Source organism: Sciurus carolinensis, chromosome 4 (assembly GCF_902686445.1).
Source record: "Sciurus carolinensis chromosome 4, mSciCar1.2, whole genome shotgun sequence".
NCBI classification, from domain to species: Eukaryota; Metazoa; Chordata; class Mammalia; order Rodentia; family Sciuridae; genus Sciurus; species Sciurus carolinensis.
In genome coordinates, this window is record NC_062216.1 from 169005206 (window position 1) to 169033050 (window position 27845).

At 37.3% G+C, this 27845-nt stretch overlaps 1 protein-coding gene, 1 non-coding gene and 1 pseudogene across 5 annotated transcripts in view; 2 read left to right on the forward strand and 1 right to left on the reverse strand.

The window, feature by feature from the left end:
- Positions 1-27845, reverse strand: part of Mrtfa (myocardin related transcription factor A) — a 176479-nt gene that overhangs the window by 132589 nt on the left and 16045 nt on the right. Inside the window, exon 2 of one of the 4 annotated variants that reach the window (XM_047551426.1) lies at positions 3132-3192. The exons of the other annotated variants lie outside the window; for them this stretch is intronic. The gene's annotated coding sequence lies outside the window, so the exon portion shown is untranslated. The remainder of the gene's footprint in view (positions 1-3131; positions 3193-27845) is intronic. 4 annotated transcript variants of the gene reach the window in all.
- On the forward strand, positions 24196-24269 carry Trnad-auc (transfer RNA aspartic acid (anticodon AUC)). The gene has a single exon. It is a non-coding gene; the product is annotated as a tRNA-Asp (tRNA).
- LOC124982203 (WD repeat domain phosphoinositide-interacting protein 4-like) lies at positions 26166-26833 on the forward strand (annotated as a pseudogene).

Sequence of the window (27845 nt, forward strand, 5' to 3'; positions counted from 1 at the left end):
AACCCAGCCAACCCAGCTAGGAGGCCACATGAGACTCACATCTTCCCACCACAGCTAACTGTACGATGTGTCTTCCATCAAAACACTGACAAGCAAAGCATTTTTTTTTCTGATTATGCTTACTATTCTTCGGCTTCAAGCTTCAGGTGATTATATTTGCTGAACAGTTTGGAAACAGTTGTGAGAATAGACTTCAGTGAGAAAAAAAAATTTTTTAAAGCATCACGTAATCATTGTACCCACTTTTTTTGCAAAAGAATTTGCATAAAATTGGTGATGATCATGCTTTGAGATATAGCAGCAGAAAACTCAGAAGGAAATTAAGTTTGACACAGAATTTAATAAAATTTGTGGATGATTTGAAAGGAAGTTAAAAGTAGAAGAGCTCTTTGGGGGGTGCTGGAAATGTAACACTGGAGTAGGGTTGCACAACTCCATTAATTTACCAAAAACCACTGATATGTATACTTCGAACAAATGAATTTTGTACTATTTGCAAGTTGTATCTCAATAAAGTTGAGTTTTTAAGTGTTTTTATTCCCCAAAGCATGAAGAAAACTTGTATTAGGATTTCTCTGACTAAACCATAAAAGGGAAGTAGCCAAGAGAACAGAAGTACAGTAGTTCATTCAAAAGACAGGAAAAAAAAAAAACAATGAAAAACTTCATAGATTAAAAAATATTAATGTGGCCATTTTAGCCATGGAAAGGACAGCAATGTGTCTCAGCAACTCTATAGAACCTGCTCTGACCACAAAGTTCACTAATTTAAGAGTAGGAAAAAAAAAAAAAAAAAAAAAAACATGGAAACCCTAACTACAAGAATAAGGAGAAGGAACACTTCAACTTAACTTCCTATCATCTAGGAGAACTAGATGACTAGTTCTGAGTCCACAATTAGTGCCTATGACTAAAGGACACTAAATGGGACCTCCAATGAGAGAAGAATTTCAGGAGAAAATTTAATAGTAGAAAATCAAATTTACAATTGTTTTTAAAAGAATGTGTGGTAATTTCTTACAACATGATGACAATAGTCAATGCCCTCAGCCAGCTGCAATAGCCAAATGGGAATTGGGGGGTATTTTGAAGAAGATGAATTTGCATTGGTTCAGGGACTTTTGCAGAAGTTTCCCAAAACGCCAATATTTTATTTACTCCATTTGCAGATATAAATAGATCAAGCAAAACTACACTAATAAACAACCCCAATTCATATTTGTTTTGAGCTATGAAAATATTACCTATTCTGACCTCCTCTGCACCAAATTCAGCAAACCCCGGGTCAAGAGTCTCAACTTCCCAAACAGCATAGGTGTCTCTAATTTCAGACCTGGTAGTCTCCTCCATGCCTTTGCCTAAATCACTAGCAGCCCAGAAGATAAAAGCAAAACAAAAAACTCTTTAATTCATGCAGGTATTTTCTTTCCTTCTCCATAAAACAATGTTCTAACAGACACAATGACATGAAGCAAGATGTAATTCTATTTTCTCTAAATGGCTACAATAAGGTCAAAAAAGTTCAAAATACTGATTTTCATAATAATATCCACTTAGATCTGAAAATTTGTGTTATCAATGAACTTGAAATATTTCAATAAAAAACACATGGAAAGTTTACAGTACCATGCCTAATCCTTAGTTGGCATTTGGTAAATGTTAAGTTTCTTTCTTTCCTTTCCATTAATTCTTTTATACACACACACACACATTTAGTTGTCAATGGACCTTTATTTTATTCAGTTCTGAGAACTGAACCCAGTACCTCACACATGTAGGCAAGCACTCTACCACTGAGCTGTGACCCTGGTCCCTACTTTCCATGAAGTAGTTCCTGATTATTATCACCCCATTAAAAAAGCAGAACAGTAAAAGATGATTTCCTAACTGATCACCCAGATCACTTTCATAATCATTTTCAGATCAGATTCATTTTTAGAAGTTAAACTTTAATATACCCTTTCTTTCTCCCTTCTTAGGCAGCAGTTTCAATTCCAAAGTCATACTCCTTCTGCTATAATGGCTCAACTATTTTTCCTTATAACACTGTATCAAAGGTTCTCAGTCACAAAAGTGACCAAAAGTCAGTCTCAAAAACTTATGCTATTCTCAGTGTACCTGCAATGAAAAAAGTTCAAAGACGACATGACCCACAGAACCCCATGTTTAAGTTAGCAGGGTTCCTGACTGGGGGAACTGTGAGGTTGTTTCAGCTGTCAAGTTCACCCTGGGTGATAGAGTCTTCCACATCAAAGAGTAAAGGGATCTCAACATACTTAAGGTAACAGAAAGTAACAGAAAACTAGAACTACATGAACTAGTACTAGCTCTTTCTTTGACAGGAAATGTTCAGACAGAAAATAGGTTGGTAGGTTGTATGAAGTTGCCATCTACATCTCTTTTTGTGGGCATATGACAGAAGATAAATAAATATATGAACCAAAATCATATGTGGTGTACTTTTGTTCAGGTCTCAGAGATGAAAATAGGAATACAAGCATGCTGTGTCAAATCAAACTCTAGCAGTCACAGATGAACAGATCCTGTCATCAGTGAAAAACTGATAGTTGCCACTGAGGATCTTGCTATTTTCAAGCCCTTTGTTGCATTTGGTCTACCATTCGCCCTAGTTACTGAATTTTAAAGTGACCAGAATGAGCCTGTCAGCACCCACTAACTAAATTGGTTTTACAAAATGGCTCTAATACAAGAACTTCTGGGGGCTGGGGAGATAGCTCAGCTGATAGAGGGCTTGCCTTGCAAGCACAAGGCCCTGAGTTCGATCCCCAGTACCGCAAAAAAAAAAAAAGAACTTCTGCCCTTACGGTTTAAATCAGAGAGGTAGGTGTATGTGTATGCATTTGCAGTTCAATTCCATGACCATGAAACTTAAATTGGTTATGCTGTTTCTCAGCATTCAATACATTCTAACAAGATATTAGATATAGTCACAACATTACATAAACCATGGTGACAAATTACCACAGGACCATGACAAATGAAGACTGCAAAAGATGATGTTTCCCCTCACAACACTCAAATCTGATCTACTGCAGGTTAGTATAACTGAAAATACTGAGAAAACATATTAGAAAGGGAGGCAAGGAAGAGTAAATAAGCCTGGGACCTACCTTGCTCACAATCCTCACAGACAGATGAAATTCATTCTACGCCAACCATACCTTTCGATCACTAAAAATTAAAAAAAAAAAAAAAAAAAAAAAAAACAGAAAAATAAAAAGTTCATGCAATATAAGCAGTTCTTTGAATTCAGGTAACATAAGCAGTTCCTCCAATTCCAAAAGGATGTTGGGTTCCAAAGGTAAAAGGCTGCTTCTTATTTCCTCTCTATCACCTATATACCACAACAGTAGCTGAACTCTATCACTGGCAAAAAGTCCACACAGGTAGGCACACAACAGACAATACTAATTGACCTCTTACTATATGCTTATATACTATTCTAACTGCTTAAATTAGACAGGCACAGTGGCACACACCAGTAATTAATCCAAACAACTTGGGAGAATGAGGCAAGAGTATCACAAGCTTGAGGCCAACCTCAGCAACTTGGCGAGAACCTGTCACAAAATAAAATATACAAAGGGCTGGAGATGTAGCTTAGTGGTTAAAGCACACCTGGGTTCAATTCCCAGTACTAAAAACAAAACACTTGTAAGGCTAAGTGCTTAAACTTACTAATTTAACTATTAAAACCCAATGAGATACGTGTTCTTATTAACTCATTTAACATCCAAATGACAAATGACTTTTATTGGTGCTTAAAAAAAATGCCTTTTAAACAAATATATGCACTCTCAACCTTATAGTTCTGATATCTCAATGGTTTATATCTGTAAGTGTTCCACACTCGTCCACTTCCTGCAAAGAGCTGAGCACCATACCAGGTACTAAAGAGGATTCACTGCCTGCACATTAGAATATAAGAAGTCAGCTGAGCAGATCAGGCTAAATGACAAGAAATGAAATGCCCTGTTACAGCCTTTTTATGTTTTTAAAACTAACCCAGTGGGCTGGGGAGATAGCTCAGTTGGTAGAGTGCCTGCCTCGTAAGCACAAGGCCCTGGGTTCAATCCCCAGCACCCCCAAAAAAAAAAAAAAACTAACCCAAAGGGACATTGAGTGGTATACTAACGTGTGTATCGACGTGTAAAGTCCTTTCTTCACAGTCATAATGAGATCCACTCAAGTCACTAGCATTTGCTCTGGCCAATGGTCTCATTCCACCTCCCCATTAGCACATCAACTTCCTTCTAGGACACAGAATCCTCATAGTGCTATTGTTTCTACTGGAATGTTCTTCTCTCCCTTTTCCCTGGTAGGTAATATTAACTAATCCTGACATACAGCAGGCATGCAGTAAAATATAGTCATTACTGCAAATAATTTTTATTATTAATTCATATCCAACCAAAACATTTTTTTTTTAAACCCTCTCCAATTCCCCAGAGTTAGTCTACTTGTTTGTCCTCCATGGTCCCAATGCATTTCTCTATTATATCAGGTAAAACAGTTTATTGTCCCCAATTTTTTTTTTCTTCTCTGCTTGTCTGAATAGGAATCATCATTTAAGGGACTGGGGATGTGACTCAGTGGTAAAGTGCTTGCCTAGCATGTGTGAGGTCCCCAGTTCAAACCCCAGCACAGACAAAAAAAAAAAAAAAGAAAAGAAAAGAGAGTTGGATAGGTATCACCATTTAAATTTAAATAACTCTGTATCCCCCAAGACCAAGCAGTGCCTGGCATATAATAGGGGCTCATTATGTATTTGTTGATAATAGCAGAATTGTTTTTCCTTTAGTACATTCAAGCAATTCAGTTTGTAATGTACTTCTATATTTTTGTACTTCTATATTTTTATGAATATATCTGCTACATAATTATATCAATTATGCACAAAGGTTAAAATAGATTCACTAAAACCATCACTGACTAGTTTTTGTTTGGGTTTGAAAACAAAAGTCATCTTCATCCATGACAACTGAGACATAAACTGAGTACAAATTAATTTAAGTGATAAGTGAGACAGTGTGCCTTTCTCTCTAAAATAGGGTCACAACTTTGCAGAATATCAACAGGTATTTCTATTGGCTTTAATCACAGATAGTGGAGGTTACAAATTTAGAAGTTCAATAACGAATCCAAAGTTTATTTTCAGAAACTTTCCATATGGTAGGAATTTAAAAAGTAGCACAGCAGTCTTTTCCCTTGCAGAAAGCAGAAGGTAGCAGAGTGCCAAAAGAGTAAATCTCTCCCTGCTCTGCTCCTGGCATTGCCTAAAGCAGAGTAACAGAGTAAGAAATGCACAGGGCCAGCAAGAGCCTCACCAAAAGTCAGTCACCCAGAGCAAGAGTCATTTTAAATGTCTATGCTACTCAAGGCTTAATTTAATTTTATATATGCTCGTGTTCATTTAAAACACAATTTGTGGCTTGGAACTTAAAAATGTTCTAATGTGCTAGTCTGTCCACATATTAATCAAGTCTGCCAGGTTCAAACATGCCAAGCTTAAATACTCTCAGATCTTGTGCAAAGGTATGGAGCTCAATCTGTTATTCTCAGGAAAAGAAACTCAGGGGAGAATGACTAAAGCAACAGTTTTTCATTGGAAGCTACGACAGAAAAAGTCAGCTCCTAAACAGTGATAAGTTACTTCTGAAAAGTATCTGAACAAGCTAATGACAGATTTCTTACATTAATCTCAATGAGATCCTAGGTTTTAGTTCAAAGTTGTCAGGGAATGTATTTTGAAACTGACTTCTACATGAGACCATCTTATATAAAGGCTGTTTTAGTCATCCACTGACTAAGCCCCTTTAGAATTCAAGTCTAACTCACTTTATATTGAAATGAATTCTATTTTATATGAACAGTTAATGGAAGCAAAGTTCTTTTAATCTTTTTATCAGCTTTAGAAAAATGACAAAAAAAACATGGAATTACTAAACTTTTATAATTAGAACCATAGAAACTCATTTTCATCTCGGGAACCAGATTGTTAAGAGTTCAGTAATTTAGCTGGGTACACACCTATAATTCTATAATCTCAGCTACTCGAGAGACTGAGACAGAAGTATCGCAAGTTTGAGGACAGCCTGGGCAACTTAATGAGAACCTGTCCTCAAAAAAAAAAAAAAAAAAAAAACCAAGGGCTGGGAATGTAGCTCAGTGGTAGAGCCCTCCTGGATTCAATACCTAGTACTGGGGTAGTGGGTAGTGTGAGGGAACAATGGCATGGACTAGCTAGAGTTGTGATTCACAGAAAACTCGGACAAGGGGAAATAAATGGAAGCAATACCATAGATACTATGATGAAAAGGAGAAAGATAGAAAGACCTTTGTGGCCTGCTGTCACCCAGCGGCAGCATAAGGTACTGGAACATACGCAATACTTTGCAAAATAAAAAATTAAAATCTCAAACCTTACACTCACAAGGGTTTAAAATTCTATAAAAGCTCCAGATTTGCCTTTCATCTTCCCATCTCCTATAACAAGCCACGAAGCATTCATTTCACTGTATATAAACACTTAGACACAGATTATTCAGCTCTCCATATCCATAGATTCCACAACTACTGCTTCAACAATTGATCAAAAATATTCTAAAGGGGGTGAGGTGGGGGCGGGGGAAAGGAAAATTAATAGAATGAGACAAACATCATTACCTATGTGCATGTATGATTACACAAATGGTATGACTCTACTTTATGTACAACCTGAGAAACAAAAGTTGTATCCCATTTGTGTACAATGAATCAAAATTTTAAAATAAATAAATATTCTATGGGGCTGCTTAGTGATAGAGCGCTTGCCTAGAATGTGTGAGGCACTGGGCTCAATTCTCAGCATCGCATATAAATAAATGAATAAAATAAAGCTCCATCAACAACTTAAAGTAGGAGGATCACAAGTTCAAGGGCAGCTTTGGCAACTTAGCAAGACCCTGTCTCAAAATAAAACTAGATAAAAAGGTTGGTGATGTAGCTCAATCCCCTGATGGCAAAAGAAAAAAAAATTCTAAAAGGGCTTAGCATACATGAGGCTTGGGGTTCAATACCCAAGATGACAAAAAATATATGTAGGTAAACATTTTTTTAAAACGTGTCTGTACCAATATACGGAATTTTTTTCTTCTCATTAGTCCCTAAACAATACAGTATTATATCCATTTACATTACTTTTGGTATTGTGAGAAATCTAGAGATGACAAGACAAACAGGAGGATGTGTGAGGAAACCAGATTATTAGGAGGTGTGAGGTAAAGAATTGGCAAATACTATACCATTTTTCATAATAGTCTGGAGCATCCACAGGCTTGGGTACCTACAGGTACACACAGATACTGATGCTGTTAATTCCACACATACAGATATAGCTCCTGTTTTCAGAAACTTCAAAGCAAGTGAGGCGCAATGGCACATACCTGTAATCCCAACAAAAGGAGGTTGAGGCAGGAGGATGGCAAGTTTGAGGTCATAGCGAAATCCTACTGTCTTAAAACAAAAAATAAAAAGGAATGGGGAAATAGACCAATAGTAAAAGGCAGTTGAGTTTAATGCACAGACTGCAGTGTGTGTGGCGGGGGGGAGGGGGTGTCGAAAGAAACTGCAAAGTAAAACCCACTTCCTAATTCAGGTATTTGAACATGTATTCTTTTATGTGATTCTCCTAAACTGTTAAGTGATTATGTAGAAAACCCCAGCAAACAGAAAAACCTCTACAACTGGAATCCTGGGAAGGAGCAATTTGTCAACTGGTGTTCTAAATAAGAGGAGAATTTTGTGTACCTAACACCTGACTTGAACACCTTTGTAGTTAGTCTTAACACACAGAATCCTATTTTTGCTTTTGTTTATACTGGGGACTGAACCCAGAGGCACTTTACCACTGACCTACATCCCTAACCCTTCCTATTTTTTATTAGAAGACAGGGCCTCACTAAGTTGTGGAGGGTCCTGCTAAGTGTGTGAGGCTGACTTTGAATTTGCAATCCTCCTGCCTTAGCCTCCCAAGTCACTGGGATTACAGGCATGTGCCACCACATCCCAGCAAGTTCGTTTTTTAAGCAGAATAAAATGAACATTTTTAATTTTTCTTTGTTTTTTCCCATAATAAAGTAATTTAGTTTTAAAATAGATAATACAAATTGTTTTCAAAAAAATCAAACAGTACAATAAAATGTATACCTCCTGCTTCAGTCTCTCATTACTCTTTCCCAGAAATAGTTTTCAAGTTTCTTGTAATTTATCTTTCTGGATGTAATCAATTCCTATGCTTACAATCTGGCTGCAGGAGAAGAATGACTTGGCTGGTTGCTGCATGACAGCAGTGGATCTCCACCACCACTGAAGTCTGAGAGCTGCAGAGCAGGGCTTCTTTAGTGTGCCATATTTGTGCCCTTCCTATTTAGCCCCTGGTAACATCTCTTTTACTTCTAAGAATTTGCCAATCCTAAATACTTCATGTAAGTGAAACAGCACAGTTTTTGTCCTTTTGTGTCTGGCTTATTTCACTCAGCATATTATAAGGTTCATGCATGTTGTAGCATGTATCACAACTTCATTCCTATTTAAGGCTGAATAATATTCTATTGTATGTATTTGTTTATCCATTCATTTGTCTCATGGATATTGGGTTGCTTCCATCTCTTGGCTACTGTGAATAACAAAAGTTATCAGTTTAAATCTCTGCTTTCAATTCTTTTGGGTTTATACCTTCCTATAAAATTGCAAGATCATATGGTAATTCTTTTTTTTTTTTTTTTTTTTGGTGGTGGGGATTTGAACCCAGTGTCTGTGTCTTCAAGGCAAGGACCTCTACCAACTGAGCTATATCCCCAGACCTCATATGGTAATTCGGTTTAACTTTTTGAAGAACCAGAAAACTGTTTTCCACAGCAATTGCACATTTTACATTTGCATCAGCAATGCACAATTTCTTCTCCTCATCAACTTTGCTTTCTTTTGTCTGTTTGGTTTATAATGATAAACTATATGACTCTTAAAATATAATAAATTATTTAGAAAAATAAAAGGTAAGTCAGAATAAAGGGAATCCTAAGTGTTGGGGACAAAGAAGCTATCATTTTAAGTAAGATGATTAGAGTACACCTCATTTAGAAAGTGACACTGAAGCAGAGTGAACAGAGATGAGCGAGTATCCATGTAGAGATCTAGGAGAAAAATCATTCCAGCAGAAGTAACTGCCAGTGCAAAAGTTAAAAGGCAGAAGCAGGACTGTCATTTTCAAAGAAGAGTAAAGAAAGCCAGAGTGGCTGCAGCAGAGTGAGCAAGGAAGCTGAAGTAGCTGAGGTCAAAGAGATTACTAGAAGACTAAGTAACATAAGACTTTATGTTGGCTTTTAGTCAAAAAGAATGGGAGCCACACCAGGGTTTTTGAACGAGAAGAAACGACATGATCTGACTTAGATATAAAAGGAGTGATTGAAGCTGCCATGTTGAGAATAAAGAAAAAGGTAGAAGTTAGGAATTAGTTAGAAATGCTAATGGCCCAAGCAAGAGAAGATAGTAGATTAGAGGGGCTGGGGGGATAGCTCAGTTGGTAGAGTGCTTGCCTTACAAGCACAAGGCCCTGGGTTCGATCCCCCAGCACTGCCAAAAAAGAGAAAGATAGAAGATTAGACAGAGTAGTAGCAACAAAGACAGTGAGAGAGTGAAAAATGGTTAAGCTGGGAATATATTTTGAAAGGAGGTTCAGTTAGTCTTTCTGACAGATAGGATATAGGGTACAGAGAAAGATACAGAAATAGGGTACAGAGAAAGATAAACATTCAAGTTTTAACCAGAGCAACTCAAAAGAGCAGACACACCCTCAAATAAGGTAGTGAAAACTGCTGGTAGCAAAAAAAAAAAACCCGAAGAAATGAGCACTGTAGACTTCTCAGACTCTTAGTCTCAGTTTCTGAGGTTTCAGTTACCTATTATCAATCTCAGTCTGAAAATAATTAACGGAAAATTCCAGAAATAAGTCATAAGTTTTAAATTATGTGTTGTTCTGAGTAATGTGATAAAATCCCAAACCATCCTGTTCTGTTCTTCAAGGGACATGAATCATCCCTTTATCCAGGATATCCACCTTATACATTACCTGCCCTTACTCATTTCAGTCATCAGATCACCTACCAATGGTATCACAATGCTTGTGTTCAAGTAACCCTATTCTAAAGTTATGAACAATGCTCATAATTTTATTATATTATTCTAATTGTTCTTATTTTTATTACTTGTTATTATTGTTAATCTCTTACTATGCCTAACTTACAAATCAAATTTATCATAGTACCCATAGGAAAAACAGTGCATATAGGGTCAGTACTATCCACAATTTCAGGCAACTGCTGGAGGTCTTGGAACATATTCCTTATAGATAAGGGGGGACTACTGTTATTGACTTTATTTACTTTGGTTTCATATATGTTGAGTTTGATCCAATGGGCTTTCAAACTTTCCCAACAGGTATACAGAATAGAGTCAAGTCAATGATATATTTTTTAACACTTAAATTTTACCTTTTTGGTTTGTTTTTTGGTTTTTTGTTTGTTTGTTTGTTTTTGTTTTTGTTTTTGTTTTTTGTTTTTTGTTTTTTGCAGTATTGGGGACAGAACCAAGATCTTGTGCATGCTAGGCAAGTACTCTACCACTGAGCTATACCACCAGGCCTACTTTATGTTATAAAAATGATAAATCATTGATTTAAACTGACCATATTATAGTTTATAATAAATTAATTTCAGTAGCTACCATATGTAACAAAAGAAAACTCATCACATAATTTGATGCTGATTAATACCAAATGATTGATCATAGCCAGTAAAGCCTGAAGGTCAAACTTAAGTACACACCACGAACAGAGGTACACACCTGTGATCCACGCTACTTAGGAGGCTAATATAGGAAGTCCCCAAGTTCAAGGCCAGCCTCAAAACAAAAAATTAAAAGGGCTGGGGAGCCAGGTACAGTGGCATACACTTGTAATCCTAGCAACTTGGGAAGTTGAGATAGGAGTGTCACAAGTTCAAGGTCATCCTCAGCAAATTAGGGAGACCCTGTCTCAAAATAAAAATAAAAAATAAAAAGGGTTGGGGATGTGGTTCAGTGGTAAAACATCTCTGGGTTCAAATCCCAGTACCAAAAAAAAAAGAAAGAAAAAAAAGGCTAGGGATAAGGTTCAATGATAGAGCACCCTTGGACTCAATCCCCAGTACCATAAGAGGAAAAAAAGAAAGACTTAAATTCATTCCCCTTCACAGTCATAGGCAGGGGGTCAAATCTCAGTAATGAGGAAGAATAATACAAACAAATAAGCTCGGGGCATCTGTAACCAACATTATATTCAACTATATAGTAACTGGAGGGTTTTAGCAATGACCTAGCAATGACCAACTTTAGTCTGACATACTCCTCTTACTGTAAACATGAATTTTTCTCTTCTCTGTTCCCTGGAAAGTCACCAAAGAGGAGAATGATCCAGAGCCTGAGAACAAACAACACCTAGAAAAAGGAAAAATACAAAGAGGAAACTACACAGGAGTATCACTATTACTACAACCCAGGTCAAGGCCACTGGAGAAATAGCAAAACCACACCATTTCAATGTTGGAAAGGGATTATCATGTGTCAACAAATATTTTCCAAGTGACCATGTGCTAGATGCTAGGGGTACACAGGTGAGTTTGACAAAATTCCTATTGAAGGCACTGTGTGCTAAGTACTGTAACAGGAATTAACTAAGACTTATGGGAGCAGAGAAGAGGGAATAAAAGTGGATTTTCAAAATAAATTGTCAAGACTGGAGATCGCCACATCCACCATCACCTACCAATCTTATGAGCAGACGACTTGTATGCTAACTCAGGATAAGGAGAAAGCAAATCTATAGTGGTCTCTTAGAATCAGAGTCTTGTGCTGGGCATCATAGCAGACCCAGTAATTCAGGAAAACTCCCAGCAATTCAGGAAGCTGAAGCTGGAGGATCACAAGTTCAAAGCCAACCTCAGCAACTCAGCAAGACTCTGTCTCAAATAAAAAACAAAAAGGGCTGGGGATGTAGCTCATTGGTAAAGTAGCTCTGGATTCAATTCTACAAACACAAAACGATGGATGGGAAGCAGACCTCAATGGATCCAGAGAAGCCAGCGGACTCCAACGCCACTGGCGCCCATTTTCCGGATGGGAAAATGGCCGCCAGTTACAGAGGGGATTTGGCTAATAGGGTATAATGAGGTTGATAATTGGAAACCTGCACTAGTAGTTTTGACCCTGCAGTTTTGACGTCAGGGGCTAGTTGTATAGGTTAAAGGAGACCCCAAGGGATGAGTACTCAAATCTTGCCATTGTTATTTAGGACTAATTTGCCATGGGAGAAGGTCAAGGGTTAGGGTCCAGCATTCAGTATCCACCCCTTACCCCAGGGGCCACTGTTATCAGGAAAGAATGCACTAGGAGAGGTTTAATGTCTAGCTGATTTTCTCCTGCCTCCTTCCAAGCCACATCATCCCTCCATTTTTCTTGGGGAGCTGTCTTACAGGAATATTATTTTCCATAAGCCTTCAAATTCTCCATATCAAAAAAAAAAAAAAAAAAAAAAAGGAATTGGGGTCCTTAAAAAAAAGTTAAAGGTGACCATGATCATTTCTGTTCCCCTTCATTTCTTCGCACAGAAAAACAACAAACAGAATAACCTAGAATCACAAAGAAGCACTGTTCTAATCCAACCATTTCATTCAGTGTGCTAATCTATAAATTTTCTAAGATAATACTTAATCCTTAAAAATATCTACTGAAAGAAAATAGTACCTTTACACTTCCTTCTTAAAAGAAGTTTCATTTATAGACTAGACATTTACAAATCTGGGTTATAACTTTAACTTCCAGAATAAAACTAACCATAACCACCACCAATGCCATGTGACTTTTTCTCTGGTCCAAATTCTAAACTCTCTACCTTCCCAGGCTTAGGTTCTAGTTCTGAGTTTTCAGCCATCTGACTTGCTTTTCTTTGTTTTTTCTTCTTTTCTTTTTCCTGCTAATTGTGACTCTCAAGAATTCACCTACAAAGAACTATAGGAATTTAACCCAATTAATCCACAAACCCATATTTCATTGTAATTTTTCAGATAAATCTTAAAGGCCTACAGCATACAATGCCAAAAGTATCATTTGTCTTTATACATCTCCTAAGGGAAAAACTTAACTTTTGGCACACAAATTTTTACTTTTTGGTACCCTCTCTCCACCTGATAAAAATATACTTAACCAAGCAGCACATTCTAGTAAACTGCTGCTGTTTCAGTAATTACAACAAACTATATGCTTTCAATAGTGAGTCAAGCCTTGGGAGTGACTTAGCACATGGAAATTCACCAGCTGGCATATATACTTAGATTCAAGGAGACAAACGGAATTTTTGTATCGTTTTTCCAAAAGTTAACTAGTTTTTAAATTGATTATATTTTTATAGATGAAGTGGTATAATGTCTGGGATTTGTTTTAAAACAGAGAAGAGGAAGATAGGAATAAAGTTAAGTAAGATTAGTTATGTACTGATAATTGCTGAAAATGGGTGGTGGATCCTGGGTGGTGGTTTGTTACATTATTCTCTTTATTTTTATGTGTTTAATTCTTCCATAATAAAGATTCAAAAATAATTTTACTAAGGTCATGATCTGGTAAACTTAAAAAACAGATACATAAAGTGATTCTTGGGACTGATGAGCTCCACAATCCACCAGAATGAAAGTTGTTTCTTAAGATATATCTCAATTCAAACAACTATTCCTCAATGAACAAATATTTTTGAGCACAACTGCCATGTGCCAGGTACCAGCCTAAGCACTAAGGAATCAAATAGGCAATACGTTGTTGTCATGAATGAAGCAAGCACATGGCATCACAGAACAAATAAGGGGAGAACAAATCCAATCAATCAGGAAAAATTTCCCAGGGAACTATTAGCTAAGTTAAATTCTAAAAACTTCAAGCCCAAAACAAATCATTTTTGTGACCGCCACTGACGTTTATTGTTTTACATATTATCAGATCAGCAAGTAAATGCCTGTTCCTTTATGAACTACAGTATCCATTTTTCTATATAGCAGTAATTAACAAACTATCATTCATTAAACAAATATTTAAATAACTACCATGTGCCAGTATATGCTACATAAAAAGAATAAAACATGGTATTTAACTCATGGGGTTTATAACATAAGAGTACAGAAGACCTCCTGGGAGAAGTTTGTATTATTACCTTTAAATAAAACCTGCTTAATATGCTTGAAAAAAATAATAAGCAAGACAAAGTAGAAAACCAATTACAATCGTCTCCAAGTAGTAAAGGAAACAAAAAAGGAACTTTGTGGGCAGAAAGTGCCTACTACTTTTTAAGAAAGTTCAAAAAACTGAAGACCAGGGGCTGGGGAGATAGCTCAGTTGGTAGAGTGCTTGCCTTGTAAGCACAAGGCCCTGGGTTCGATCCCCAGTACCCAAAAAAAAAAAAAAAAAAAAAAAAAAAAAAAAAAAACTGAAGACCAGAGTGAGAGCAAACTGAGAGAGAAAGAAAAGGGATGCCACATGAAGTGGTGAGATTAGGAAAGACACTGCATGCATGTGGAGGAAGGATATGAATGCTATTCCAAGAGCAAAGGAAAAACCACTGGTGGTGAGGGCTTTAAGCAGAGAAAGGATGTGATTCTGTTTAAGATCACTGCTGCTACTCTGAAGAGAATGTATTGAAAGAGAGAATTTTGCCAAAAAGCATTTTAGATGACTAAAACCAAAACAACAAAAGTGATTTTGGCCAATGAAAATCATCTCTGCATTCCATTACTAAACTAAAATCTTGTAAATATCCAGACTTGGCCAAGGCTTCATCTACAGTTTTTGGGTTTTTCTGTTTTTTGGCGTGTTTTTTTTTTTCTTTTTTGGGGGGAGGGGGCGGGTTGTTTTTTTTTTTTTTTTTTTTTTTTTTTTTGCCGTGCTGGGGATTGAACCCAGGGCCTTGTGCTTGCAAGGCAAGAACTCTGCCAACTGAGCTATCTCCCCAGCTCTGTTTTGTTTTTAAATGCTACAACCAATGGGTCATGACCTCTGAGAAGGTCTCTGGGAAACTGAAACAAGCCCACATGCCTTGGGATTAGCATTCTTCTCATTCTTCAATTGACAAAGTCAGATTAATTTTCATTTATTCATCTTCTAGTTCACAATCATTCTTGACTAAAAGGAAGGGAGAAGGGAACGTTGAGTCTTAGGAGACAATAACTTTACAGAACATCTGATAAGGAATGCAATTGCATAATCTTTCTTGCTACTGCCAACTATGTTCCAGGTGGGACTATGAAAGCAATTCTAATTTTCCTGTTCAAATTTGCCAGATCTCAGAAAGCTGCCTAAAGCAAACTTATTTAATGCTGTATTTTTTTTTTTAATTTCCTCATTCCAAATCTGAACAAGAATACATTTCTAATAGTACTTGCAAATGATAAGGGAAGGAAAATAAATTCCATTGTCAATCTCTGGAACACGTGACTAAGTGATCTTAATAAAGGGACTAAACATCAGTTAGCTATGCTCAAAGAGATTTTACTCAAGTTATTTGAAAAACAGAATGGGAAGAAAGACAAGGATGAATCAGCCCACTTTCTCTTGGTCTAGCAAAATACCTAAAGCTAGGTAAGAAAAGAGGCTTATTTAGTTTAGTTTTAGATGCCAAAAGTCTTAAGATCGGGGGTTGGGTTACGACTCAGAGGTACAAAGCTTGCCTACCATGAGTGAGGCACTGACTGGGTTGGATTCTCAGCACCACATATAAATAAAGGAATAAAATAAACGTCCATCAACATCTAAAAAAAATTTAAAAAACAAAAGTCTTAAGACTGAGAAGCCTATCTGTTCCACCTCTGATGAGGGCCCCCTGGCTGCATCATAACATGGCAGAGAAATGTGAAGGGAAATAGCCACATGCAGAAGAGGCTTTACTTTGTAGCAGTCCACTCTTGCTTGAGCTAACTAGGGTACCATGAGAACTACATTAACCCTTTGGATGGGCAATGCCACAAGGGCCTGATCACCTTGTACTAGAACCTACCTGTTAAAGGTTCTACACCTCTCGACACTGCCACATTGGGAACCAAGCCTCTAGCACACAAACCCTTGGAACAACATCCAAACCATAGCAGGCGAATACCAACACCTGTTGAATTATGTTTCACTTAATATTGACAGCATCCCTACTAAGTAAGTACCTCCCCCACCATCTTGATGAAGTCATGAAGGCCCAGAAGAGTTTATACTATTATTTCAAGGTCACTATTAGGTGGCTTCCATAGCCCCTACTCTTTTCATTAAAGAAATGTATAAACAAGGATCTAAATTACAGAAATTCTGTGTAGAACCCAAATCCCCATTTAGGTGGACAAATTGGCAAAATACTTTTTCTCAAATATAGTCAGACTGTTTGCAAACCAGGTGCCACATTAGCTAAGAACAACAGGGACACAATCAGCTACTTATCAGAAGTGAGAAATCTACTCTAAGGACTTATTTCCTCAGTCAGTCAGCAGAACAGCAAATAGACAAAAAGGTATCTTTATTTTTTATTTATTTATTTATTTATTTTGTAAACAAATGGGATACATGTTGTTTCTCTGTACATGGCGTAAAGGCATACCATTTGTGTAATCATAAATTTACATAGGGTAATGTTGTTTGATTCATTATGTTATTTTTTCCCTTCCCCCCATCCCTCCCACCCCCCTCTTTTCCCTCTATACAGTCCTTCCTTCCTCCATTCTTGCCCCCCTCCCTAATCCTAACTCTAACCCTAACACTAACCCCTCCCACCTCCCATTACGTGTCATCATCCACTTAGCGATATCACAAAAAGGTATCTTTAAAGCAAGTCTCCCCAATAGCTGAGTCCAACACACTCAGCAAAAACCACCATGCTGGGAGACATGGGATTGCAGTTGAGACTTATCAAGTGCTTGCCCAGCATGCACAAAGTCCTAGGTTCAGTTCCCACCACACACATACACACACACACACACACACAAAGGCCACTGGAGAAGGAATATCCTAGGTTCAGTCCCCACCACAAACACACACACACAACTATCAAGCTATCACCATGGAATTACAATCTGCTTTCCTCCATTTCTATGCCATGAACACTGAGTAGTCATATTAAATCATTACTAGACATTCCACACTAGGACAAATTTTTCTTCAACTAGTTCTTTTTTCTTCTCTTTCTTTTTTTTACAGTTTTAGGAACTGAACCCGTAAGGGTGCTCTACCACAGAGCTACATTCCCAGACCTCTTTTATAAATTTTAAGACAGAATCTAGTTAAATTTCCAAGACTTGCTTTAAACGTTTGAGCCTCCTGAGTTACTGGCATTAAGGCCTATGCCACCACCATCCACTGTGCCCAACAGGAAAGGATATTTTCATTTCAAAATTTAAACTACTGAGAGACTGAGGCAGGAGGATCAAAAGTTCAAGACTGGCTTCTGCAATTTAGCAAGCACTGTCTCACTACAAAACAAAAACGGTTGAGAATGAAACTCAGTGGTCAAGTGTCTCTGGGTTCAATCTCCAGTATCTCCCAAAAAAAAAAAAAAAAAAAAAAACCTACTGAAATATTTGAAGCTGAACAAAGTGACACACACCTGTAATTCCAGCTACTTGGAAGGTTGAGGAGAAGAATCACAAGTTGGAGGCCAGCCTTAGTAATTTATTCAGATCCTGTGACCCCATTTTAACAAAATTTAAAAGGGCTGAGGCTCAATGGTAGAGCATATCTGGATTCAATTTCTAGTATGACCAAAAAACAAAATAAAACTTTTCTTTAAAAAAAACTTTTAAACAAATTCTATAATTCAGATGCTTCTGAGATTAAGATTTTGAAATTAACAATCTTGTACAATTAAAGTTGAGATAGTATGCCCATAGAATTGACTGCTAGAGTGAATACAGTAATAACTGTAAGGATCAAATGGAAATCATAAAATCTATCTAACTTAACGCTCTAATTTGACAGAAGAAATAACTCAGACCTAGAAGTTGACAACTTGTTCAATATTACAATATCACATGGCTGAAAGAATGAGGATTTTTACACTTCAAGTATACTGATGCCCCACCGCCTATCTAATCTAACAACAGCTGCCGCATACAGGAAAACGATAATATGCCAGGTCCTGTACTCTGATTTTACATATGTGAGCTTATTTAATGCCACAACCCTATGAAGGAGGCATTATCAAATGAGTCTGTCTGACACCCAAGTCTTTGGTCTTAACCACTACACTGTGCATCTCATTCACTCACTTACTCCTTGCTAATCAAGTAAATGTGCCAGGTATTGTCTGGGTTCTAGAAACATTAGAAATGAGGATGGACAGGTCCCTGCCTTAATGGAATTTCTGGTAACCAGTAAAAACATAAGCACTTCAGGTGCCTGAAAAGTGTTGTGAAAAAAATGCAGTGATGTGATAACTATAGAGATAACATGTATGCTACCAATCATATGTGAGAACACTAAAAATATTATTAAAGACTACCACCTCACACCAGGTTGTTATCAAAAATCAAAATAATAAGTGTTAATAAAGATGCAGAGAGGGGTTGGGGTTGTGGCTCAGTGGCACTGGGGTTGTGGCTCAGTGGTAGAGCACTCGCCTAGCTTGCATGAGGCTCTGGGTTCAATCCTTAGCACCACATAAATATAAAATAAAGGTATTGTGTCCACTTACAACCAAAACAGAAATTTAAAAAAAATTTTTTTTAAAAAGATGCAGAGAAACTTGGGAGCTCATGTGCGCTCTTGGTGGAAATATAGAATGAACGTATTTTTCATAAGGTAATTTACTAAAGATTTTGAACCCATCAAGGATAACAGGTATTGAAACAGTACATTCCGGAAGACCTAAACTTGAGTCCTCTTTGTTTGTTATGATTTAATTCTGGGTTGGGCATAAGTAGAAACAGTTCTAATCAAAGAAATCTCTCATGAGGACAAAGAGATCTTTCCAAATTAAAATAAACTAGATTACATACATACACAATTTCAATACCCATTTCTTTTTTCCTTGTTCCCATATTTTTGTTAAACTTCTCACAGTTAAATCCTCTGATGTGTCAGCATAGAGACAAACTGACTACTGCAGAGTTAAGGGCAGTTCATTAAGCTCTCTTACCAGACTCAGATTGCTGCCGTGAGAACTGTCTCCTCTTGAATTTCTGGGCAATTATCAGATAGAAGCAGTTCGTAATCTCCCTGGCTTCCCTTTCAGGAGAATGTGCCAAGTAAAGGTGGGGGAGGAAAGACCTAGGTCCAGTTACCTAAAGTACTATATTTTTTATCCATCATGGACTCTGATCACGTTATTCAGCTTCCCATTAAGATGTACTATTCATCTTCTTGGTTTTATTTATTAAACTTGGTTGGTACAGATATTGGATATATGGAATAAAAAAGTGATACCTACTAGATGCAGCTATTACCCTAATGATGCTCCAGGTGTTAACAGGAAGAAAGTCTTGGGGAAAAAAAGAAATAGAAGTGAAAAAAAGATAAATTATACGAGGATATCACAGAGAGAGGTGAGGGTGAAAACATGTTTGTGAATAGATGATTCATCTCTTTTATGAGTTATTTTCTTTTTTTATTTATTTGTGCATTCGTGTGCATGTATATGGTGCTGGGGAATGAACCCAGGAACCTGCACATGGTAGGTAAACACTCCACCACTGAGCTACCAAAGTTGATTTCTAAAGTTTAGCCTCATGCTAACTTTTAAAATGGCCAAGAACGATTTGGGTAATGGGAGGAAGAAAGTTGTTCCAAGAATGCAGGGCAGCCTGACCAAATTCAGGGAAGTGACAAGTATCGGTACAGAATGATAACCAGTGCTTTTAAAAATACTGGTTGAAAAAAAATGCAATAATTCTGCTTGGGGACCTATAAAAGTCTACACTGGTCATAACCAAATTTGATGAAAACAGTATACAGCTTTTCCCTGACTACTGGGCCAAGATGCAATTTGGTTCTAGCAAATGGGTCCACTCAAGCAAAACGGTCCACTCAAGTCCCAGAGACTCCAAAAGGAAGGAAGAAACCTGTCATTTCTATATTATATCAGAATGAGCTTCTGAAAATTTTTTGTTTCCTCTCATCTGAGAAGTTACCATTATATAGTCTGTTGTTAAGCTTATTTTTCCAAAGAGCAAAGTATAAATGCATAAGACAAAGAAATGGCAGCTGGAATAGATTCTAAGAACACTTTACTAAGTATTTGCTTTTATAAATCAAGTGTAAATTTCAGATATATAGCCAACTGACACTTGTATAATTCCTCATAATTAGCAAGTACTTGATTTAGGAAGGGTAAATACACATGGTAGAGGCTCAATAATTATTTGGAAATGAATGATTTCATGCGAGCTCAAGGGAAAACTGCCAGGAGACCAAATAACTCCATAAAAATGACTGGAGTTCAAAACTGCAGGAAGATGAAGGATGGGCTACATTCTTACAATGGAGCTTCAAGAAGGTCCATTATTCACCCATTCATTCATTCAACAGAAATGTGCAGACCCATTATGGCTCAAGCACTCTTTTAGTCTGCACATGCCTGTGGGAGTAGATCAGCTGTTAGGAACTGGCTGACCTCTACCAAATCTGGTAAGCAAACATCTTTTATGTAGTCCAGAGTGTTGACCTGCATGAATTGTTTAAATCAACTATGAAGAATAATCTACATACAATAAAATGCACAAATTTTAAGTGAACAATTTCAGAGAGTTTTAATAAGTATAAGCTCTCCAGTAACTTATCATCATTCCCAATCAAGAAAAAAAAAAAATTCTATCACCCCTTATGTCCTCTTGCAGTCAATATCCCCACCCCTAGCCACAAGTAACCACTGATTTAATTTCTATCACTACACATTGGTTTTGTCTATTCTAGAACTTCATGTAAATAAAATCATACAGTAAATTCTCTTTTATGTCTTTCACTCAACACAATTTTTGAATCATTCAAAAAAATTCATTCAGAGTATGGCAAATATCAGTAATTTATTCCCTTTTTTCCCCTAGACAGTAATCCACTGTTTGTTTTTCCAATGTGACGGCATTTTGGTTGTTTCCAATTTTTTGGCTATTACTAATAAAATTGCTATGAACACTTGCATGGCCTCTTTTTGAACATTTAAATTTCCACTTCTCTTGGAAAATAAACCTAGGAGCAGGATTACTGAGCTGTACAGTAAGTATGTATTTAACTTTTTAAGAAACTGACTAAACATCTTCCAAAGTATTTGTACCACTTCACACTCCCACCAGCAATATGCACCAACTCCAACTGCTCTATATCCTCACAAATATTTGGAACCATCCACTTATTAAATTTTAGCCATTCTATTGGTTATGAAATGGTATTTCACTGTAGTTTTAATTTTTATTTCACTGGTGACATGATTTTTGACATTCATAAGCTGTTGGACAGTCTCACATATATATTCTTCTGAGAAATGTCTATTCAAGTCTTTTAATCATTTTTAATTGGGCTGCTTATCATATTGAGTTTCTGAAGGTCATTTAACATATTCTGGATATATTTATAGTGTATAAATATTTCCTCCCAATCTGTGTCTTGAAGCTTTTTGGTTTCTAACAGTATCTTTTCTGGGGTGGGTTGGTTGGTGTTGAACCTAGGGTCTCATGTATGCCAGGCAAGCACTCTTCCTCTGACTACATACCCAGCCTTCTTTAATAATATTTTTTGATGAACAGAAAGTTTTAGTTTAATAAAATCCAATCTTTAAACCTTTAATTTTATGGTCAGTGATTCTTGTGCCCTTTAAAAAGTCTTTTCCTATCCCAAGATCACAAAGATGTTCCTAAAATTTTGTCTATACATTTTATGGTTTAGTTTGTACATTTAGATCTATGAACCATTTCAAATAATTTTTGTTTAATGTGTGAGACAAGGATTAAGATTTTTTTTTTTTTTTTTGGTATTGGAATTGGACTTAGGGGCACTTGAGCCACATCCCAGTCTTTTTCTGTATTTTATTTAGAGACAGAGTCTAACTGAGTTGCTTAGGGCTTCACCAAGTTGCTGAGGCTGGCTTTGAACTTGCGATCCTCCTTCCTCAGCCTCCCAAGTGACTGGAAGATTCATTTATTAATATACATATATCTACAAATATACAAATATTATTTCCGCAATGTGTGTTGAAAAGATTATCTATTCCCCTGAACTGTTTGGGCTTATTGTTGAGAATCAATTGACCACACATATGTGCACCTATTTCTGGACTCTACTATTCTCCAATGATCAATCCATTTATCTATTTTTATACCAAAATCATACTGTCTTGATTACTGTAGCTTTGTAAAAATTTTGAACCAGAGAGTTTAATTTACCCAAATTTGTTCTTTCTCTTCTAAATTGTTGTGGCTATTCTAGTTTCAATGAGCTTCCATGTGAATTTTAGACTCAGAAAGACAACTTCTATCCAAACACATCTACTGAAATTTTGATTAGGAACACAAAGAATCTTTAGATTACTTAAGAGACTAGGCAGCTTAATAATATTGGGTCTTTGAACTTATTAAAATGGTCTCCACTTATTTAAGTCTTCTTCACATTCTCTCAGCAATGTTGTGTGATTCCGATGGCAAAGGGCCTCATATCTTCATTATTTAAATATTCCATGAAATTCACTGCTTCATTATTTTCACCAAATTTATTCCTAAATATACAAATTTTTTTAATTTTAAATTAGTTATCAAAAATTTTAAAGAGGAAATGCACAATGCATATCCAACCAAGCAGGATATGGTAGCACATGCCTATAATCCCAGGGACTCAGGAAGCTGAGGCAGGAGGATCACAAGTTCAAGGCCAGACTAAACAACTTAGAGAGACCCTAACTTTGCTTAACTTGGCAAAAACCTGTCAAGAAAAAAAAAATTCCCAGTACCAAAAAATTAAAATAAAAATCCCAACCGGGTGCAAAGCATGCACCTATAGTCCCAGTTACTTGGGAGGCTTAAAGCAAGAGGATCACTTAAGCTCAGAAGTTCAAGACCAAGACCAGCCTTGGCAATACAGTAAGACTCTGTCTCAAAAAAAAAAAAAAAAAAAAAAAAAAAAAAAAAAGATTTTTGTCACAAAAAAAAAAAAGATTTTTGGCTTTTCATGAAAAAAATCAGAAGATCAGCAATTCTGGCAATTCTGGGCCTACACTCCCCTATGCCAACAACATAAAGTCACACAATTAAATTAAAAAAAAAAAAAGACACACAATTAGATGGGCAAGGTGGCTCACGCCTGTATTCCCAGCGGCTTAGGAGGCTCAAGCAGAAGGATGGCGAATTCAAAGATAGCCTCAGGAACTTAGCAAGGCCCTATGCAACTCAGTGAAACCCTGTTTCTAAATAAAAAATAAAAAGGGCTAGGGATGTGGCTCAGAGGTTGAGCACCCGTGGGTTCAGGTGCCCATACCAAAAAAAAAAATAAAAGGACAGACTCTTTAGATGGAGTTTGTACACTCCAATTTGCCACAGTTCCTATTATCATTCAAATCCTAATCTGGAAACTCTGGACAGTGCAAGGCTTGGGGGAAGAGAAAGGAGCAAGATATAATTAGCTCTGCATTTTAAGCTCTTGCTTCCATACGGACAATCAAACTGAGGTGGAAGGAGAGGATAGAAGCAGAGAAACCAATTAAATATTTATTTAAATGGTCCTGAAAGAGCATGGTGTGGACTAGTAAGGGTGGTTTTAGTGGACAGGATCAGAAGGTAATGAATGAGGCAATACTTATGGAGTAATTATCAATTGAAATTGATTTAATGGAAGTGAGAAGGGAGACTATCAAAGATGACCCTTCAAATTTCTGACTTATATGTAAATTTTAGGATGTTTATGAGATATCGAAGTGGAGATGTCAAAGTGACTAGTATTCAAGAAATGAAGGGGGAGAGGGGATGTGGCTCAGTGGCAGAACACTTGCCTAGTATGCATCAGGCCCTGGGTTCAAACCCCAGCACCACAAAAAAAAAAGAAGAAGAAGAAGGGAGAGGAAATGGAGACACAGATTTAGGAATCGTTGGCATATAAATGTTATATTTAAAGGGCTGGGGATGTAGCTCAGTTGGTAGAGTGCTTGCCTATCAAGCACAAGGCCCTGGGTTCAATTCCCAGCACCGCAAAAAAAAAAGTTATTTAAAGTCACAGGACTGGCTGAGATCTCCTAAAGAAAGAGAAAATAAAAGGACTTAAGGCTGAACCTTGAGAAAAATCTCACACTAACAAGCTCAGCTGAAAACCAGCTAGCAAAGAAACAGAATGAAAGGAGAGGGGAAATGAACTAGGAAGAAAAACTAGGAGGAGGAAGAGAAAGAGGAAGAAAAGAACAACAACTAGGAGAACAATGTCACACCAAGTGATCAATTACGTCAGATGCCACTTGACAGGTAAAACAAGAATAAGAATTCAATTCTCAAGGGCTGAGAATGTAGATCAGTGGTAGAATGCCTGCCTAGCATGAATGAGGTCCTAGGATGATCCCCAAACCACAAAATAATAATAATAATAATAGTCATTCATAAAATATTAAACACCTACTACATGCCAAGCATTATGGCATTGAGAACACAGTCATAAACAAAAATCCCATGATAGTGATAATGATTAATGACAGCAAGCAAATGTACGTCAAGTGGTGGTAAGCTCTATGGAAGAAAGGGAAATAGGATAAGAGAAACTGGGAACTGCCAGGGATTGAAGGATAAAATTGTCTTTTTGTTTCTGGTAACTCTCTGATAAGGAAACATCTCAGTAAAGATCTGAAAAAAGTAAGGAAGTAAATCATATACAGGGTCCAGGAGAGAATATTTCAGGTAGAAGGAAAAACAAGCACAAAGACCTAGAAGGTCCAAGAACAGCAAGGAAACCAGTGGGGTAGCAGCAGAGTAAGCAAGAGGGAGTGTTGGTAGATCATGAAACTGACTCTGGCTACCATGCAGAAAATGGATCACAAGAAATCAAGGGCAGAAGCAAGAAAATCAGTTCAAAGGAACCTAATGCAATAATCTAGGCAAGTGATAATAATGATGGTATGATAGTCAGTTGTATGTCAGTTTGATTAATCAATAGTCCCAGTTATTCAATCAAATATTAATGTAAAGTGTCCTGTGAAGGTATTTTGTAATTAATATTCATAAGCAGTTGACTTTAAGCAATGGAGATTGGCCTAGATAATCTGGATGGGCCTAATTCAATCCCTGAAAGTCCTTAAGAGCAAAACTGAGACTTTCCAGAAGAAATTTCACCTGTAGATGGCAACTTCAATTCCTGCCAAGAGTTCCAGCCTGTCGTTTTTGACAACCTACCCTATGAATGTCAGACTTGCTAAGCCAGCCTCCACAACCATAAAGCAATTTCTTGTAGTAAATCCATTAATACATATCTCCTACTAGTTCAGTTTCTCTGGATGAACCCTACTATACAGATTCTGGTATCTGGAAGTGAGATGCTGTTATAAAAAAATTCTTAAAAATTTCCACAAGTGGACTGGGGAGATAGCTCAGTCGGTAGAGTGCTTGCCTTGTAAGCACAAGGCCCTAGGTTCGATCCCCAGCACCGCAAAAAAAAAAAAAAAAAAAAAAAAAAAAAAAAAAAATTTCCACAAGTGGCTTTGAAATTGGAAATGAAGACTGGAAGAATTTATTTTTAGAACCATGATAGAAAAGCCTAGATTGCCTTAAACAGATTGTTGGTTGGAATATGGACACTGAAGATGCTCAGAAGCTAGGCCTGATGACACAAGCCTGTAATCCCAGTGGCTCAGGAGGCTGAAGCAGGAGGATGGTGAGTTCAAAGCCAGCCTCAGCAAAAGCAAGGCACTAAACAACTCAGTGAGACTCTGTCTCTAAATAAAATACAAAAAAAGGGCCTGGGGATAAGGCTCAGTGGGATGAGTTCAATCCTTGGTACCCAAAAAAAAAAAGATGCTCAGAAACCCCAGGGCCAGGTGTCAAGGCCCAGAAACACCAATAGCGGGGGCCAGAGTCAGGGATGTGAGGTCAGGGAAGCAATTCTAAACCATGTCTCAGTAACCACTTCAAGGGTTCACCAGTCTACATTTCACCCAAGACCAAAGTTGCTTTTGCTGCACCATGGAGATATGTGTGTACAACTATAATATGGAGCTACTGATGGAGAAGGGATATCAAGACCATACACAGATGGGCAGCACAGGCCTGGTAAATATACTGCATCACTCCAACCTGCTGGCCCTGCTAGGCAATTGTAGCAGTCCCAAGTTCTCAGAGATCTCAGTGCTGATCTGAGATGATACCCAGGAGAGGAAGAACTTCAAAGACAAGCTGGTTCTGGAGTTCACCTTCACCAAGTCAAGTTGACTGTGCCTGTGCACCATTAGAAGATAATGATCATTCTGAGGAACCACATACACCTGTATTCCTTCTCCAACAATCCCTGAAAGCTGTTTGACACCAAGGACAACCCCAATGGGCAGGTTCCATGACTCTGCCCAGTCGGGAGAAGCAACTATTTATGATCAGGATACAAATGCAGAAGTCTGCAACTTATGGACCTGGCAAGCACGAAGCCTGGCACCTCACCTGCTCTGTTCACCATCAATGCACATCAGAATGACATGGTCTGCATGTCCCTGAACCAGTCAGACATCTTAGTAGCCAGTACTTGGTGTGGGAAATTCTCAGTTAATACAGAGCACAAAAGACACTAAAATTAGGAGATTCACTGTTAAGAAAGCACACTGTAGAAAGAAAACTCCGGGTGTGGTTGAACCTTGTTTTTTTAATTTTTATTTATTTTTTTAAAGATATACATGACAGTAGAATATATTGTGACATATCATACATACAAGGAGTGTAACTTCCCACTCTTGTGGTTGTACATGATGTGGAGTTACACTGGTCATGTATTCATATATGAACACAGGAAAGGTATGTCCAGTGCATTCCACTGTCTTTCCAGTTCCCATCCCCGTTTCCTTCCCTTCATTCCCCTTTGTCTAATCCAATGAACTTCTATTCTTCCCTCCTCCACCTTAACATGTGTTAGCATTCACATATCAGAGAGAACATTCAGCCTTTGGTTTTTGGTGATTGGCTTATTTTACTTAGCATGACAGTCTTCAGTTCCATCCATTATCAGCAAATGCCATAATTTCATTCTTTTTCTTGGATGAGTAATTTTCCATTGTGTGTATATACCACATTTTCTTTATCCCTTCATCTGTTGAAGGGCACCTCTGTTGGTTCCATAGCTTAGCTATTGTAAATTGAGCTGCTATAAACATTGATGTGGCCATATCACTATAGTATGCTGATTTTAAGTCCTTGGGGTATACGCCGAGGAGTGGGATAACAGGGTCAAATGGTGGTTCCATTCCAAGTTTTCTGAGGAATCTCCATACTGCTTTCCAGAGTGGTTGCACCAATTTGCAGTCCCACCAGCAATGTATGAGTGTACCTTTTTCCCCACATCCTAACCAACGTTTATTGTTACTTGTATTCTTGATTATTCTTGATAACTGCCATTCTGACTGGAGTGAGATGAAATCTCAGTGTATTCTTATTTGCATTTCTCTAATTGCTAGAGATGTTGAACATTTTTTCATATATTTGTTGATCAATCATACATATTTCTTCTTCTGTGAATTATCTTTTCAGTTCCTTTGCCCACTTATGGATTGGGTTATTTGGTTTTTTTGGTGTTAAATTTTTGAGTTCTTT